Source organism: Arachis duranensis, chromosome 3, assembly GCF_000817695.3.
Source record: "Arachis duranensis cultivar V14167 chromosome 3, aradu.V14167.gnm2.J7QH, whole genome shotgun sequence".
Lineage (NCBI taxonomy): Eukaryota > Viridiplantae > Streptophyta > Magnoliopsida > Fabales > Fabaceae > Arachis > Arachis duranensis.
Window position 1 is genome coordinate 113,888,784 of NC_029774.3, and position 17,566 is coordinate 113,906,349.

The following is a 17,566-nucleotide window of genomic DNA, read 5'->3' on the forward strand; positions in this document are numbered from 1 at the left end:
TCTTTCCTTATAGATCATCAATCTAATCCAGTTGCTCCATAATCCCAACTCCTCCTTCACCTGACACCGTTGACCACACTTCAACTCCACCAAACTTTCCTTTTTTTCTGCGTACAAGAATCTTGGGTACTGGCTTGAACTTTGGGCGTGCCCGCAGAGACGATTGCTTCCACGCGCCGGTCAGGTCTCACCGCTCATTCCAAGGCGCTGTTGACAGTAATAGGCTCCGCAGAGCTCATAGTGATGTATCGTCGAGCCGGTCGTCCTTTGGGATAAATCTGCAGATTCGGTTCGGGAGCTCGAGAATTGTACGAGTCCAAGAAGGGTGTTGTGGTGCCGTCATGTGAGGTTGCCGAGAAGCGATGCTAAGAATGGGATCAATGAATAGCAAGGAGCAGTGAGTTTCTCATCCATCAAGAAGTAAGCTAGTAAATGATGCATAGTTTTTACTTTTTATACGTTATCCATTACAAAGAGGATACTGATAATGTTTTCAAGATGAATAGGATTCAAAATCATCAAAACAGATTTATTCTTTTATCTGAAGGAGTTATTTCATGTGCTGCACATCCTTTATATAATGCCATCGTAGTAGGAACAAAGAAGACATTTTTGCTGGTGATTTCACAAAGACAAAGGTCAAACAGTGAAAAAGATTTCTCCAAACTTGATTTATTGTTGAAAGTTAGTTGTACAAATTGAATCACGATTGTTAGTTTAAGATATAATAAACTATTTGTTATTTGATTATGGACAGATTTCTGTTGTTTACAAGTCGTATGACAATGATTTTTTTTTAAAAAAAGACATTTTTCTTTATTTTAATGTGGTTTTAAGTATTTGATTCTCCTTCTTTATAGTTTCTGTTTTTAACCATTTTCTTGTCTTTTCTCTTTTGATTGTGAATTGAATATTGCAGAGGATTATGATGAGTTATCTCAAAAGTGAAAAGAGGAAAGAAATTTTCGGTGCCGAATCAATTTGGGCTTCCAAATATTTGGGCCTTTATTGGGCTAGGTTGAGTTTGTTTTAAGGCCCGTTAAGCCATCACCGAATTGGACCATTAAGGGTTCTCCTCCTCCTCCTTGTTACTCTCTGCTACTGCGGCTAGCTGCTGCCACCACCATTCTACACACACACCACTTTCTTCTTTCGTTTGATTTCGAGTCTCAGAATGATTTCAGCTATTTCGTGGATACCGATAGGTGCTTCGAAGGCGGAACCCACCGTAGTTGAACCTCCTTCCAAGGAAGAAATTCAAGATATAATCACCGCCGCCAGGTCTTTCTCTTCTTCTTCAAAACTCACTTAGCCAATTATAAAATTTTATCAAATACCTAACAATACATGTATGTGATGCAGTGGAGCAGACAGTGAAAATGAGGAAGAAGCAAGTGATGAACGCATGGATGATGCCGGTGGCGCCGTCGATGAAGTTGCGCGAGCACTCAATGTTATTCAATGTGAACATCATCAGGTTTAATTAGTAAATGGGGATATAATAAAGAGTTGGTTCCATTCTTGTACTACTAATTATCTTAAACTGGATATTAATGCTATATTTGAATTTTGCTTAAATATCTAATGGTTTATTAGAGGTTCAAAATTTGTATTAAGTCAATAAAGATCAGAGTGGCTAATGATGTTTACTTGCAGTTTTCAACTTAAATGGAATGTCTCCTCTCTGCTGTTGTAACTAGCAGTGGGATCTTCAAGGTGCTTGCAGACTGTACTTGTCCAGTGAAGGGCACATTAACCACTGTATATTCTTGGGTTGTTTATGTGCAGCATGCCCGGTATGTTACCTTCCTGCGGAAGAAGCTATTGAACTGATGCCAAAGTCACCATCACCTTCACCAGTTCTTAAGAATTTAACTTATATCTATGAGTAAAATATAAGTAGATTTGGAGAATTCGGTGGCTCAGACTTTGGTGGATATCCTACTTTGAAGCAAAGAAATGAGTCTTTTGATATACAAGAATCAATGAGTATGCACTTTGTTCAATATTTCCCTGACTTATATCTATAGCCACTCAGAAATGTTCTTTTTGGTTATAATAATTAGACCTTCCCAGTAATAAAGCATATTCTATGTACCTTTCCACTGATACCAAACCATTCTGCACGTTCAATGACACATTGTGCATCTATCAGATTTGTAAGAGGAGCTAAACCTGGCCACAACACAGGATTTGACATTGATGAAGCTGACATTCTTGAAATGGAGAAGTGTAATGGAGTAGTTGTTGCATCTGCCATATTTGGTCTGTGTAATATGATATCTGCAGCTTTTTACTATTTCAAACTAGTAATTGACTATAAACTGATTATATTGTTCAGAAAATTTTGACGAGTTCAGGCAAGCTGGGAAGCTGCAAGATGATTGGCTTATGGAGAATCATCGTTGCTCATAATCTTCCTTACACAGATGTACGGTGGACGGGAAAGGTCAGAATTCTTATTTGGCAAGCACTAATGCACAATTATGTCTATGAAATAGAAATTGACACATGGAATATCTGCGTTACCATTTTCCCCTTATGGTTATGCTCTTCTCTATGATTTGTTTGCTCATATATTAAGTTTATATTGTTGGCCAGGGTTTTTTATTTTCATAATCTTCTTTGAAGGAGTTAATATTGCCATGCTAACTTACACTGACTACATTGAGAGGGGAGGGGAAGAAATAATTAGCTCAGTGGATGTACTGTTAGTTGCTAGATCCTCTTGTAGTAGCATTATGATTCCGTTTAATTCAAAATGAAATTTTTAGCCTTTGTGTATGATACAGAAAGCCTCAAATCTCTGTTAGACACTGTTGTTTATTATTGATAAAGGTGATACTATCAATCGGTGAAGACAAATAAACAATCTTCTTAGTTCTCCGATTAACAAATATATCAAATTGTCCAAAAAATGAGTTTGAGGAGTGTGAATCAATCAACAACAATTGCAAAAGAAAAGAGTAACAACGGGTAAGCTCACACATACCGTCCCTTTTATGCTCGGAAGCTGTACGGAAAAGGAGAGAAGTGAAAAATAGTGTCTTGGCCATGAAATCAGCCATGCGCTCTGCAAGAAAAAGGGTACTCAATTCCAGCTATCGACCCTTTTCTTAATATTATATGTGGCGGTTCCAAGTAACGCATGCCGATCAATGACATTGTACGGTCAAAGTGGTAAACTTCAGGAACATGCTCAAGGCTCAAGCGACCCTCTTCTTTTAGCCCCAAGTATTCAAAATATGCTCTCTCCTTCGTCATCGGCCATGACTCCCCAATGCAGCATAAAAAAATCGAACTTTGAATCGAAAGCTACCAAATATTTAGGCCTTTATTGGGCTGGGTTGAGTTTGTTTTAAGGCCCGTTAAGCCATCACCGAACTGGACCATTAAGGGTTCTCCTTCTCCTCCGTGTTACTCTCTGCTACTGCTAGCTAGCTGCTGCCACCACCATTTTACACACACACACGACTTTCTTCTTTCGTTTGATTTCGAGTCACAGAATGATTTCAGCTATTTCGTGGATACCGATAGGTGCTTCGAAGGCGGAACCTACCGTTGCTGAACCTCCTTCCAAGGAAGAAATTCAAGATATAATCATCACCGCCGCCGCCAGGTCTTTCTCTTCTTCTTCAAAACTCACTTAGCAAATTATAAAATTTTATCAAATACTTTACAATACATGTATGTTATGCAGTACAGCAGACAGTGAAAATGAGAAAGAAGCAGGGGATGAACGCATGGATGATGCCGGTGGTGCCGTCGATGAAGTTGCGCGAGCACTCAATGTTGCTGATGCTCTCGGGAAGGCTGATAAATTGGACGATATTGCCCTCTATTTGAAGGAGCTTGACATGGAATATTACGATGATGAAGATGAAGATATACAATAACATCTCAGGGAGTTATCTATCATAGTTAGTTTGGCGGACAGAGCTGCTTCGTCAAAACCGTCTTCGATGGTTTTTTGTAATTTGGTGATTTCGAGAGCAGCACGGTTCACTCCATTATTAAAGAACCCAAAGCTTGACACATTTTACTATGTCGAGCTGTTGGGAATTAGTGTTGGCGGGACCCTGGTTCGTGGAATTTTGGCTTCTTTGTTTCAGCTTGACCGGACCGGAAATGGCGGGGTAATTATTAACTCGGGCACTTCAGTGACTCAATTGACCCGACCCGCTTATGAGGCTTTGAGAGTCGCTTTTCGGGTTGGGGCAGCCCATTTGAAACGGGCACCCGAGTACTCGTTATTTGATACTTGCTTTGATCTTTCGGGGATGACGCAAGTGAAAGTTCCGACCATGGTTTTTGAGGTGCCGATGTGTCACTTCCAGCCAGGAATTACCAAATTCCGGTGGATGATAAGGGAACTTACTACTTCACTTTCGTCGGGACGATGAGCGGGTTGTCCATAATTGGGAATATCCAGCAACAAGGGTTTCGGGTCGTGTTTGATTTGGCGGGTTCTCTGGTCGGGTTTGCCCCAAGAGGGTGCGCATAAAATGAATCAATGTGAGTTGTAGTGGTTGGCTTCTATTTTTGGTTTAGGTCAAACTAAATATAGGAATAGATATTTATGTTTTGTGTTGTTAACTTAATGAAATGGTAATTTGGCGATTTAACAATGGTAATTTATTTTGGTATCTTAATTAGTAATTGTAGCATCATCAAAATGCTTATGTTCAGTTATGTTGTATACAATATGGTAACATTAAGATTTGAGAAGAGTGAATTGCCATGATCATACCTTAGATGAACGTGACTAAAATCGTGTGTGCAATAATAACTCAGGTAAACACGGGACAACAATAATGCATGCTCAATTATTTTTCCCTCCCTTCAATTATCATCCTAAGGGAAAAAAACAATTAGACATAATTTTAGTGGTGAAGAGTGTCGGAAATGATTGAGTGAATCTTAGAAACAAATGAAATAAGCATGTCAAACTTTCATGTTGGATCACCAATCACGCTTGGCATATGGCCAACAACTTTTTTTTTTGGGTTACATTACTATCCCTTTTTCTAAGCTATCATATTTGGAATAATTTTTTTAAATATTGACCCAACTTTGACACAACACTCAGTATTTAATTTTATGATACGAGCAGGGTTCTGAAAATCGAATCGATCATTGAATTGCTCTAATTACTAGTTTATTGGTTTATTGGTTTAACTTATTCAACCGTAATTCAATCGAAATAACCGTTTTATAATAAAATAATAAATAAAATATAAATAAACATACTAAAACATAATTATAGTCTAATATAAATTTTAAAATATCATCCAAATTAAATATATTACATCAACCACAATATTATAATTTCATCCAAACACAAATTCAAAAGTCAAATAACAATAACAAAATCAAGAATATTTTATGTATTATAATAAAAAAAAATAAATGAATGCTGATATATTTCTTTACATTTGAAAATCTAGAGTCAAGGATAAAAAAACATTCATTCAAGATTAGATAAAAATACTATGAAAAATTTCTATTTGACATCATTTGAAAGTTACTTCTTTATAATTTTTCACCTACCGATTATTATATATAGACACATTCAGTTAGCACAGCATAAAACAGGTACCACTAAATTACAGTTAAGACTAATGTTAGTAGACACAATTGTGCTTCGTGATTAGGATGATTCATTTGTTCCTTGGTTATCCATGCTTCATGACGAGGATCAAACACTTGAACGGTTGACACCATAGTGCTCTTTATGAGTTACAGTACATGCTCCTTCGTACAAGTTGGTTCAAAGATCAATAGTGCTTGATTAATTTGAGATGTTTCAAACTGTGTATTATATTTATTATTATTTTTTATAATATAATTTATTAATTTTAATTTGACAACCGATAATTCAAACACCCACGTAGTATTTCAAAATCAATTTTAAGAAAATTAAAACAAACAACTTGTTTGCTTTACCATTGTAATAAACAGTTGAGAACAATGTTGGCAGTTTGGCACACAAGTTTGATTACAGAAGACGCTGCAACTCGTTATTCACAAGCGCATGACCGCAATTATATTACAAAGGCAAAAAATTGAAACACTCAATGATCCAAGCTGTAGAACAAATGTTCATTCAAAACTTATAAGGATGTTACATGAATTATGAGAGAGCACATGCTATCAAACTCTATATATCTACCATCCTTAATATATTGCTTTCAACCTGTTTCGCAACAACTGTATCAAACATAAATACTTCTAGCCTACCAGTAACATGAAGGGGAGATCGAAAAAGCTATTATGACTCAATTATATCACGACCGAGTTCTATTCTTGTTGTAATTTTCATAACGCCGAGAGACAGCAGACTCAGATAAAGTGTCCCAAACCTACAAGGTATGAGTGACAACAGTAAATTTTACAGAAAAATCTATCAAGAACACATTTGAATTTCTGTGGCACTTTTCACTCACTTGCAATTTTCCCTCTGAGCCTCCTATAGCCAACATAAAGGGATTGTCCTCTGAGAACGAAATAGAAAATACAGCTCCTTGAAAAGTCGCATTCAAAAACAGAAGTCATTAGTGTTACTTGTATCATGATTCAGACTAGAGAATACCTTTTTTTTCTTTTTGTTAAATCTCAACAAATAAAAGAAGCAAACTTACAGCATTGGAGTTTTTAGATGCCACAACAGATGGTTGGTTGTTCGATAAATCCCAAAGCATTACCTGCAACAAATAATAGTACTCGAATGAGATGATTTCCAATTCTGCAAGATATAGTATATAGGAATAGGAACAAAAAAAACGGACTTCACAATTACCGTTTTGTCCATCGATCCAGTAGCAAGTAGCTGCAAGAAGGCAACAAGGTATGGTTAAACTGAGTACATAATAACTTGGTATTTCTCATCAAAACATTGAAAATACATACATTAGGTGCTGACACATTATAGGATACTGAGGTAACAGCTTTGTCATGTGCATGAAGAGTAAATGTAGAACTTAGATCAGATGTGGATTTAGACATTACGGTACGAACATCAAAACACTTGACAGTACCATCCTCGAGACTCACCTAGAAGCACAATTTAATTATTATTAGTGAAGCTAAAACTATGCATCCATAAAATATAATTACTAATTCAATCACTGAAACGAGAAATCAAAATTAACCATAACACACCACAAAATAGTGGTTAGTGTGTGGATCCCAGGCCAAGCTCTCGACATCAGCTGTGACTGACCACTTATAACCAGGATGGGATGACATCCTTCCATCCCTCTGCAAAGTGTAAAAGCATTGAAAGCATTAGAATGTTAGATAACTAAGAAAAAAGGCAGACAGAAATTCCAATGTGATCATTTTTAAAGGGAAAGTCTATTTTGACACATGAATATTATACAACCAAAATCTACAGTGTAATAAATATCCATTCTAGATACAAAAAGAAATGCAAAAATATATAGTATATAAGAAACATTATGTCACTAGCAGGACCACAATATGATCAAATGAACCACTAAGAAGAATTTTTCGTTCACGATGATGCCAAGCAACTGCTTGAACCTGTCAAGATAGATGAACAAAGGCATCAGACAACATATTGACTCAAGCAACCTAAATTAATGTTAGTAAGACAAAATATACAATATTAAATGACTTAATTAAGAAAAAAAGTGAAAATCTTTCCTACCAACGTATAAGTAATATTTCTGAGCTTGTACACTATTTAGAAGTAAGGGAAAAAAGAAAAGAAAAGATGATGGACATGAAGAGGAAAAGTCCTCTTTATCAATAAAAGAAGCTCATATTTGTAATAATTGATTGCACTTTAGCATACTACTTGTCTTGTCTAAGTGATGCTCTATTGTACTCTCACACTTTCCAGTAGCCATATCCCAAATCTTGACTTGCTTGTCAGCACTGGCACTAGCAAGTACATTCCTGAATGTTTTAAGAATGACTGCCATCATAGGTGCAAAAGAATAGAGTTTCAAAATAAGTAATAAATGAAACCTTTACGTCCCAAATGGTGCCCAACAGATGAAATAATACCAAAATCCAGTTTTAAATTTTACAAACCTGAGCGCTTTGTTTCAGGCAAGACCAAGTACAGAGTCAGTGTGACTGTCATCTTTGTATTTGATTGATTTCTACAAAACCAATTAATAGAATCAGTAACTGGGTCTATACTCAGAATTGCACTTCAACACAAAAAGATTTACAAATCTTCTTCCCCTTCTTCTTTTTCTCTGAAATGCCACCTAAAACCATGCATGGCTGCACTGCATCAATCTGGGAACAAAGGAAGCTTAGAAGGTATTCAAGAAAAGTGGCTCTATATTCTGAATGATGTTTCCAACTTTTTAGTGAAATTTATTAACTTATTTACTAAAACAAACAAGAGCACAAAAAACCAACATATTTAAAAAAAAAGGGGTAAACATACGAGATGCATTGACAAAGGCAATATTCCCCACCTTTCTCTCTTCCTTGAAGGCAGTCAAGCCAAGCTGTAGATAGCAGAAATGCAGGAATTATGATATCATGATGGACATATATGTTCATCTCACTAGTACTGACGTCCTCAAGTATATGAACCTTGTTGTAGAAAAAGACGTAACTCATATAAGTCTACTATTGCGTCACATAACATCCATAAAAAAATACATCAGCCAATAAGTGAGGATTTGTTTAACTCGAGAAGACTGAGATCGTCCTCAGTACGAGCACAAACAATGATGGAATCAGTTGAATTAATGATCATGTCTTCGAGTTCCTCAGAGTCATCATCATCCTTAACAATGTAAAACAATATGATGTTGTAGAGTCACAAATGAAGGTCAACAGCAGAATACAAACAAAGTATTGGAACTTACGTTCTTATCTTTGATATAAGGATCCTGGTCGATACTTGGATAATAAAGATCACCAATCCCAGAACTAAATACCTCAACTCCTAAGGTCAATAAAAAGATGCAACTTAACATAGACAACACAAGGAGACAGAGCTAGCTAGCTAACCATAGCCATGGCTGATATCATGCTAAGTGATTCGATAGCTAACTCTAAATAAACTGACATGTAACTCCCTGAGATGTTATTGTATACCTTCATCTTCATCATCGTAATGTTCCATGTCAAGCTCCTTCAAACCGAGGGCAATATCGTCCAATTTATCAGCCTTCCCGAGAGCATAAGCAACATTGAGTGCTCGCGCAACTTCATCGACGGCGCCACCAGCATCATCCATGTGTTCATCACTTGCTTCTTCCTCATTTTCACTGTCTGCTCCACTGCATAACATACATGTATTGTAAAGTATTTGATAAAATTTTATAATTGGCTAAGTGAGTTTTGAAGAAGAAGGGAAAGACCTGGCGGCAGCGGCAGCGGTGATTATATCTTGAATTTCTTCCTTGGAAGGAGGTTCAACTACGGTGAGTTCTGCCTTCGAAGCACCTATCGGTATCCCTGAAATCATTCTGAGACTCGAAATCAAACGAAAGAAGAAAGTGGTATGTGTTTGTGTGTAGAATGGTGGTGGCAACAGCTAGCTAGCAATAGCAGAGAGTAACAAGGAGGAGGAGGAGAACCCTTAGGCATTGTTTGGATATAGGAAAGAAAAGAGAAGTAAAGAAAATGAAAGGAAAGAAAATAGAAGGAAAAGTAGAGTTATTTGTGTGTTGTTTGGATGAAGAGAAAATGAATGGAAAGAAAATAAAAAGATTTTTTTTTGTTTGGATGAGAAGAAAAATGAGAAGAAAGAAAATCATAATGGTATAAAGTTGAGGTAATGACCAAATCAGTACCCAAAAGATTGAAGCGCTGACATTTTGGTACCTCACTCTTGTATTTGACAAAAAGGTACCCGAAAAATTTTAAAAACTGATAAGCGTGTCCAAGTTATTGCCGGACCTAAGCTCCGGTGAGGACAATGCTGACCTGGACACCAGATTTTGCTGACAAAACATGTTTTATTTGAGTTGTAATTTTTAATTAAGTAATTTGTTAGCCTAGGTGGAAATTAAATTAATTGAAATTGATTTGGCCCCCAAATCAGAGCTCTTTGCCCTAATCCCCAATACTGCTCTCTTCGTTCACTCGCAGGAGGGGAGCCAAAATTTGGAAGATGCATACAGCAAGGGCTCGTGGAAAAGCTGCAACGGTGAGAAGGCAGTCATCGATGCAAGCCTTCGACGTGGATGGTGCTTCCGGTGTTGTGAGCAAAACTTACGATAGCTGCTGCTTTTGTCCCCTTCCAGTGGTTCCGCTGAAGTCGAAGACAAGTAGCAACCCTGATAGATGGTTTTTACGCTGCCCTATGTAGAAGGTAAGCTTGGAATTTTGATGTATATGTGACGAATTAATGCAATATCCTTTCTTGGTTTGTTGTCTGTGCTTATTCAGTTGTAGTTTTCTATTGTTGTCTGATGTTTGAAATTTTCCTGTTGTGCTACAACACACAAATGTATTACGGGTATTTTCAATGGTTGGATGAAATACAAGAGGAATGTGTGGAAGGAGAAGTTTCTTCAGAGAATAGTAATATGCTGGGCAAATCAAAACCAAAATAGAAAAGCAGAATCAATGTCAAATGTGGGGATGGCCAGGAAATTGATAGGATGATGATGGTACTATCTGTGGTGAATGACATGAAGGAGCATCTGAAGAAGGTTGAGTTGCGCCTAATTTTTATGTGTATATTGGTTGGAGTAAATGTGGCTTTGATTATGTTTAGTTTGGCTAAGTAGGTAGACAGTGCATAGTATAATTGTATAACAATGACACTTTGGAATTTTGTAATCTTCTCCTCATTGTAATTGAGATGATTTAATATATGCTGTGAACAGATTTGTGAAGAAATTATTGTTGTCCTGATGTAAGCAAGCTATACAGATTAATAGTAAGCCATGTAATAGATTTGTGAACAGAACCTCAATAAAACACCAGGAACTATAAAATGAAGTTATAACCATTAACTATTCAGACTAACAAAGTTCATACCACAAAATAAGACTAGCAAAATGACACTTATGTTCATAGTAGCTGCAACAGACCCAAAATGACACTAACAAAACACAAAAAGACTTGGTTTGCACTTACATGCCATAATGGCACTTGGGTTTATGTTAACTAAATCATGTCCAAACAGGAGCTAACAACAAACTAAAAAACCCAAGATCAAAATCAGTTCAGTTATTGTCATTTGTTGATGGCTTTGATGGTGGTAGTCCGGATGGCTTTTTCTTCTTCAAGGATAGGGTGGGCATGAAGCCAGTGAACCTCCTCTGTGTGGCTGAGCTTGCTGCTGCCATGGTCCCCCTAGTCACAGTTGGTGGCCTAAATGGTGCTGCACGTTGGGCCTGAAGATTGGGCCTAACTAATGGACCCTGTGGCATTGACCCAGTCCCACTACATGGGTCTGCAACATTGGATGGAGATGCAGAAATTTGGGAGCTAAACCTAGGATCAAGCTTGACAACCCTAGGTTGAGCAGGGGGTGATGGTGCAGCTGCTGCGTTTTGCCTTGGAGTGGTGCTGCCCCTTCCTCTTGGTGGAACTGGGTTGCCCCTTACAAAAGATGGTATGCCCCTCCTCTTTGGTGTTGGTGCCGGTTGTGAAGTAGTTGTTGGAGGTGCCAAGTTAGTTGGTGCTGGTATAGTGGCTACATTAGGGGTGCAGCATTTGTTGTAGTGTTCTCAGAATGTGTTGGACTAACCAAGTTATTTTGCATCAATTTGTCCATTCATGAAAACAGATACACGAGTTTGGAACAACAAGGTAACATAAATCACATTGTTTATGTGATCAGGCTGACTTTGTGGATGGTTTTGAGTGAGGTCTTCCTCTTCTGCAACATGTGTAGCATGTGCAGCCTCCATGGTCTCCTCCCCAGTTAGGTTTTGTTTACCTCGAGAAGACTGAGATCGTCATCAGTATGAGCACAAACAATGATGGAATCAGTTGGATTAATGAGCATGTCTTCGAGTTCCTCAGAGTCATCATCATCCTTAATAATGTAGAGTCACAAATGAAGGTCAACAGTAGAATGCAGACAAAGTATTGGAACTTACGTTCTTATCTTTGATATAAGGATCCAGGTCGTTACTTGGATAATAAAGATCACCAATCCCGGAACTAAATACCTCAACTCCTAAGGTCAATAAAACGATGCAAATTAACACAGACAACACAAGGAGACAGAGCTAGCTAGCTAACCATAGCCATGGCTGATATCATGCTAAGTGATTCGATAGCTAACTCTAATTAAAACAGCTAACTAACTAACTAACTAACTAACTATGATAGATAACTCCCTGAGATGTTATTGTATACCTTCATCTTCATCATCGTAATGTTCCATGTCAAGCTCCTTCAAACCGAGGGCAATATCGTCCAATTTATCAGCCTTTTCGAGAGCATCAGCAACATTGAGTGCTCGCGCAACTTCATCGACGGCGCCACCGGCATCATCCATGCGTTCATCCCTTGCTTCTTTCTCATTTTCACTGTCTGCTGTACTGCATAACATACATGTATTGTAAAGTATTTGATAAAATTTTATAATTGGCTAAGTGAGTTTTGAAGAAGAAGAGAAAGACCTGGCGGCGGTGGTGATTATATCTTGAATTTCTTCCTTGGAAGGAGGTTCAGCTATGGTGGGTTCCGCCTTCGAAGCACCTATCGGTATCCATGAAATAGCTGAAATCATTCTGAGACTCAAAATCAAACGAAAGAAGAAAGTGGTGTGTGTGTGTAAAATGGTGGTGGCAGCAGCTAGCTAGCAGTAGCAGAGAGTAATGAAGAGGAGAAGGAGAACCATTAATGGTCCAGTTCGGTGATGGCTTAATGGGCCTTAAAACAAACTCAACCCAGCCCAATAAAGGCCTAATATTTGGAAGTCTAAATTGATTTGGCACCAAAAATTTTTTTTCCTCTTTTCACTTTTCGTTCCCCGCTCCTTCCTCCCTCTTCCCTCTTCCCCCTTCCCCCCTGTGTTGGACTAACCAAGTTATTCTGCATCAATTTGTCCATTCATGAAAATAGATCCAAGAGTTTGGAACAACAAGGTAACATAAATCATATTGTTTACCTGATCAGGCTGACTTTGTGGATGGTTTTGAGTGAGGTCTTCCTCATCTGCAACATGTGCAGCATGTGCAGCTTCCATGGTCTCCTCCCAGTTAGCTTCTTGCTCCCTAGCTTCTTCCTCATCAAGATCTGGTTCTTCAGCTCCTCTTCCAATTCCTTTCTCAGGACAAGTTCTGCTATTATGTCCAGCCTTACAAAGAGCACATGAGTAAGGTAAATCAACATTCATCAAATTTACAAATGGCAAATAAAATGTAAAGTAAATAGATATTAATATTACTGATCCTCTTGCAGATTTGGCATGTTATCTATCCGTATCTTCTCTTGGCCTTGTATTGGCTCCCAAAGCTTTGCTCAGTGCTATCCTTTCTCCTCTTCTTGGTAGGTCTGCCAATAGGCCTCTTGTATGGAGGGGGCAGACATGGCAGCCCTTTGTGATGTTCCCAGTACTCTTGACTCGGTATGCTGCTAATGTGAAACTGGTAAGTCCTATTATATGCCTCAATGGTGAGCTTGTGATGGACATAGTCTTCAGGCTTCTCATTCTTTCTCTAGATTGTTGCAATCCCATGACAGCATGGTAGTCAGGTCAGCTGCCATTTTCTGCATGAGCATGTCCTCTCTCTTGTATTGACTCTAACTCTATATTGCCACTTTGTTACTTCAAACTGGTTGTGCTCATCATCACCACACCATTGTGCTTCCCAGTAGTTAGCTTGTCTTTTTTCTTTCTCTAGCCTACTGACTTGTACAGGGGTTATCTGTCCAGTGTAAGCCATTAGTGAGTCCTTGTGAGTTGTCATTGTCTTCATGATATAGAACCTAAATTCCTCAAGCATTGTCAAAATGCTCTTCCCCCGCAGACTGACAATTGTTGAATTAAATGACTCACAGTTATTGCTTGTCAAACTGTCTACCTTTGGCCATTCTAAAAACCTTGATCTCGACCACTGTTCTTGTTCAAATTTGGACAAATACTCCATGCTTGTTTGTTGATCCATTTTACAGCTGTCATTGCATCATTGAACTCTTGATCAGTTGTTGCTTTTGCACATTGTCAAAATGCTACCTTAAGTTCCTTATCCTTCCATCTCTTGTTCAGATTTCTCCACATATGCATACAACAAAATCTGTGCTTGACCCCCGGCATTACGTCCTGCAATGCTGGTATTAATCCCTGCATTGAATGGTTACCACAATTAATTAGGAGACATTCGAGAAGTTACATCTAGAAACACACAAGAATTTAAATACAATAGTCTTAGTGCACATCACCTTTTGCTGGTCCGACATAAAAATCCAGCCATTCTCATTGTAATCCCCTATGTCAGTGTGCAACTCCTCCAGAAAGAATCTCCAATTTTCCCTAGTTTCTGCATCAACAACCCCATACGCTATTGGAAAAAGTTGATTGTTCGCGTCCTGACCAACAGCAGTTAGTAATTGCCCTCCAAAATAGCCTTTCAAAAACGTCCCATCCAAAACTATAAAGGGTCTACACCCTGCTTTAAATCCATTTTTGCAAGCAGCCAAACAGATGTACAAGTTTCTAAACCTAGACAACCCCTCTGGCTATGGAGTAGTCCCCATGTTGGCTCTTGAACCAGGATTAGCCTTCATGATTTTGTTCAGATAGTCTCTAAGCCTTAGGTATTGATCTTTCTCTGTTCCCTCAATAACTTCTTTGGCCTTGTCCATAGCCCTGTACATCATCCTCTCATTAACTGATATGTCATACTCCACTTTAAACCACTCATGTGCCTCCCTCTGCAGCATATTGGGATGGATTCTGAGCTTTGGCACCAGTTTCTCAGCAACCCAAGAATAACTAACAGACTTACTCTTGTTGCTTCTGGGACACGTATGTTCGTCCACAAATGTCTTTATCTGAAAGGATGCTGGGTAGTTGGTCCTGGCACAGTAGCACAACCATGGGCAGTCAGGGTCATAGCAAATCACCCTACACCTCTTCTTCTCATTACTCAGATAGAATACTTGTCTCCCAATTTGTATGTTATACTTCTGCACTGTTGCTTTGAAGTGGTCCATGGTCTCGAACTCCATATTCAACTCCAGAGTTATTTTCCCATATGGCGTGTTGGGATTATGTTGAGAAAATACAGGTTCCTCTTCATCGTCAGATGCAGGAGGGCTACAGAGTTCTTTAAACTCATATTGGTACATCTCAGGTTCACTTTCACCATCTTCTCTAATCTGGTTAGGCACCTCTACTCTTGGTGCTTGATCCTCCTTTCCAGGTATAATTCTTTGCGCAGACGGTTGAGGCCTTGGATGATTTCTCCTTGTGTTTGTTCTCCCAGTTGTTTGTGTTACATTATCTGTTGCAGAATCATTTGAGATACATGAGAATTGATGCAATGCTTATTCACATAGCCTCTAACCCAAAAAAAAGAATCAACTTTACCTGTTGGATTTTCTGTAATAGGTTCCTGTGGACTCAACTCATCCACAACTGGTTCTCCAAAATCAGAACCTTCATTCGGATCATTAACATCATTAGCATTGGTCTCGTATGTGGGTTCATTTACAGCTTCAGCTTCACCTTCTCGAGGATCACTCTCAGGAACCTCATTTTCGGCAGCTCTTCTTTCTCAAGATAAACCACTAGGTGGTGGTCTTGGATGCCTCTTTCTAACCTTCTTAACACCCATCTGTGGAGCTGATGCTCCTTCAATTCCTTTCTCCTCATTCCCATCATTCGCAGCTTCTTCCCCTGCACCACTATCACCTTTGTTCGACTCGTTTAAATCAGCAGTGGCCTCATTTACAACCTCATTCACAGTCTCCTTCACAACTACACTCAAAGCCATATTCAATTCGTTAACCTCAGCTCTGGTCTCATTTGCACCTTCATTCTCCTTCTCATTAACCTCGTTCACATTATCACCACCAGGATTGACTTCAACCACACTATCACTGCTACCATCAAACATGACTTCTTCATCATTGATTTCAGGGTTCACATAAATGGGGTGATCAAAATATAGGTGTACAGTATTGTCATTCTTCATCGCACTCTCACACATCCTCATCACTTCAGCATCTGTTCTAAGCACTCTAAGACCCTTACCTAAGTCTAAACCAGGTTCTAGCCAGTACACCTCATTGTATCCAGGGTAACTCAAGTCTAGAAATAACCCCTCAACAAAAAATAAATTACATGTCTCCACATTCACCCTGTGTATCTCAGTTACCAAACCTCCATCGTATATCACATTAACGCCCCACCCCTTTTCAAGGCACCCATGTGATGATAAACAAACGTAACTAGACGATCCATCTAAAAAAGGAGTTACAAGCACAGAAAACAAACAACAAAAATGGCTCACTACTAAAACAATCAAAATTATCATAATGCTGTCTAAAAACGAAACGTAAATGAGAGCATGGAATGAAGGCGAACTTACCTCCTCGTAGGTTTCTTCCTAACAAAGAATGGAGTCACGATGATGCCACTAGCAAACCCTCACACTTGACGCTCCGACTTCGACAATCTCTCTCACCTCGTTTTCCTTCTTCTTCGCGCCAAGATCACAGAGCAACGTCTCTCCCTCTTTCTTTGACCTTTCAGTTTTACTCCTAGTGAAACACTAAGTCACAGTAGGTAACCAACTAGTTATAGCACTTGTTAATTGGGGATTAGGGCAAAGAGCTCTGATTTGGAGGCCAAATCAATTTTAATTAATTTATTTTCCACCTAGGCTAACAAATTACTTAATTGAAAATTACAACTCAAATAAAACAAGTTTTGTCAGTAAAATTCGGTGTCCAGGTTAGCATTGTCCTCACCAGAGCTTAGGTCCGGCAATAACTTGGACATGCTTGTCAGTTTTTAAAATTTTTCGGGTACTTTTTTGTCAAATACAATAGTGAGGTACCAAAATGTCAACGTTTCAATCTTTCGGGTACTGATTTGGTCATTACCTCGTATAAAGTTATATTAATGTCCTTATAATAAAATAAAGTATAAATATTTTTATTTATTTATGTTTTATTGCATTTTATGAATATTATAAAATATTATAATTTTATAAATTATTTATCTAATATATATATAATATTTAAATGTAAATTTTTATTATAATAATATATTAAAACTATTAAAATTAAATTTATATTAATAATTATTAATAATAATAAAACTGTAGATAACATTTTAAATACACAAAAATAATATTTTCTTCTATTTTTTTGTTTGTAATGGATGAAATTTTTTTTTGGTAAAATCACACAAATATTTATCATTTTTCTCATTTTCTTTGACATCTAAATAAAAGAAAATAAAATTTTTCATTTATTTTTTTCTTAAACCAAACATAGTGAAATTATTTTTAGAACCTTAATAATTTGTTTTTATTATTAATTATTATATCAACATCATTGTTGATAATTATTATTCGGAGAGAAATGATGAAGTTAATAAATCGAGTCATTTTGTTAGATTGACCGATGCTTCCTTCTCTAGTTTATC

The 17,566-nt window shown here is 37.8% G+C and overlaps 1 pseudogene; it reads right to left on the minus strand.

Moving 5' to 3' along the window:
* Nucleotides 1-17,566, minus strand: part of LOC107480288 (uncharacterized WD repeat-containing protein C17D11.16-like) — a 107,196-nt pseudogene that overhangs the window by 52,984 nt on the left and 36,646 nt on the right.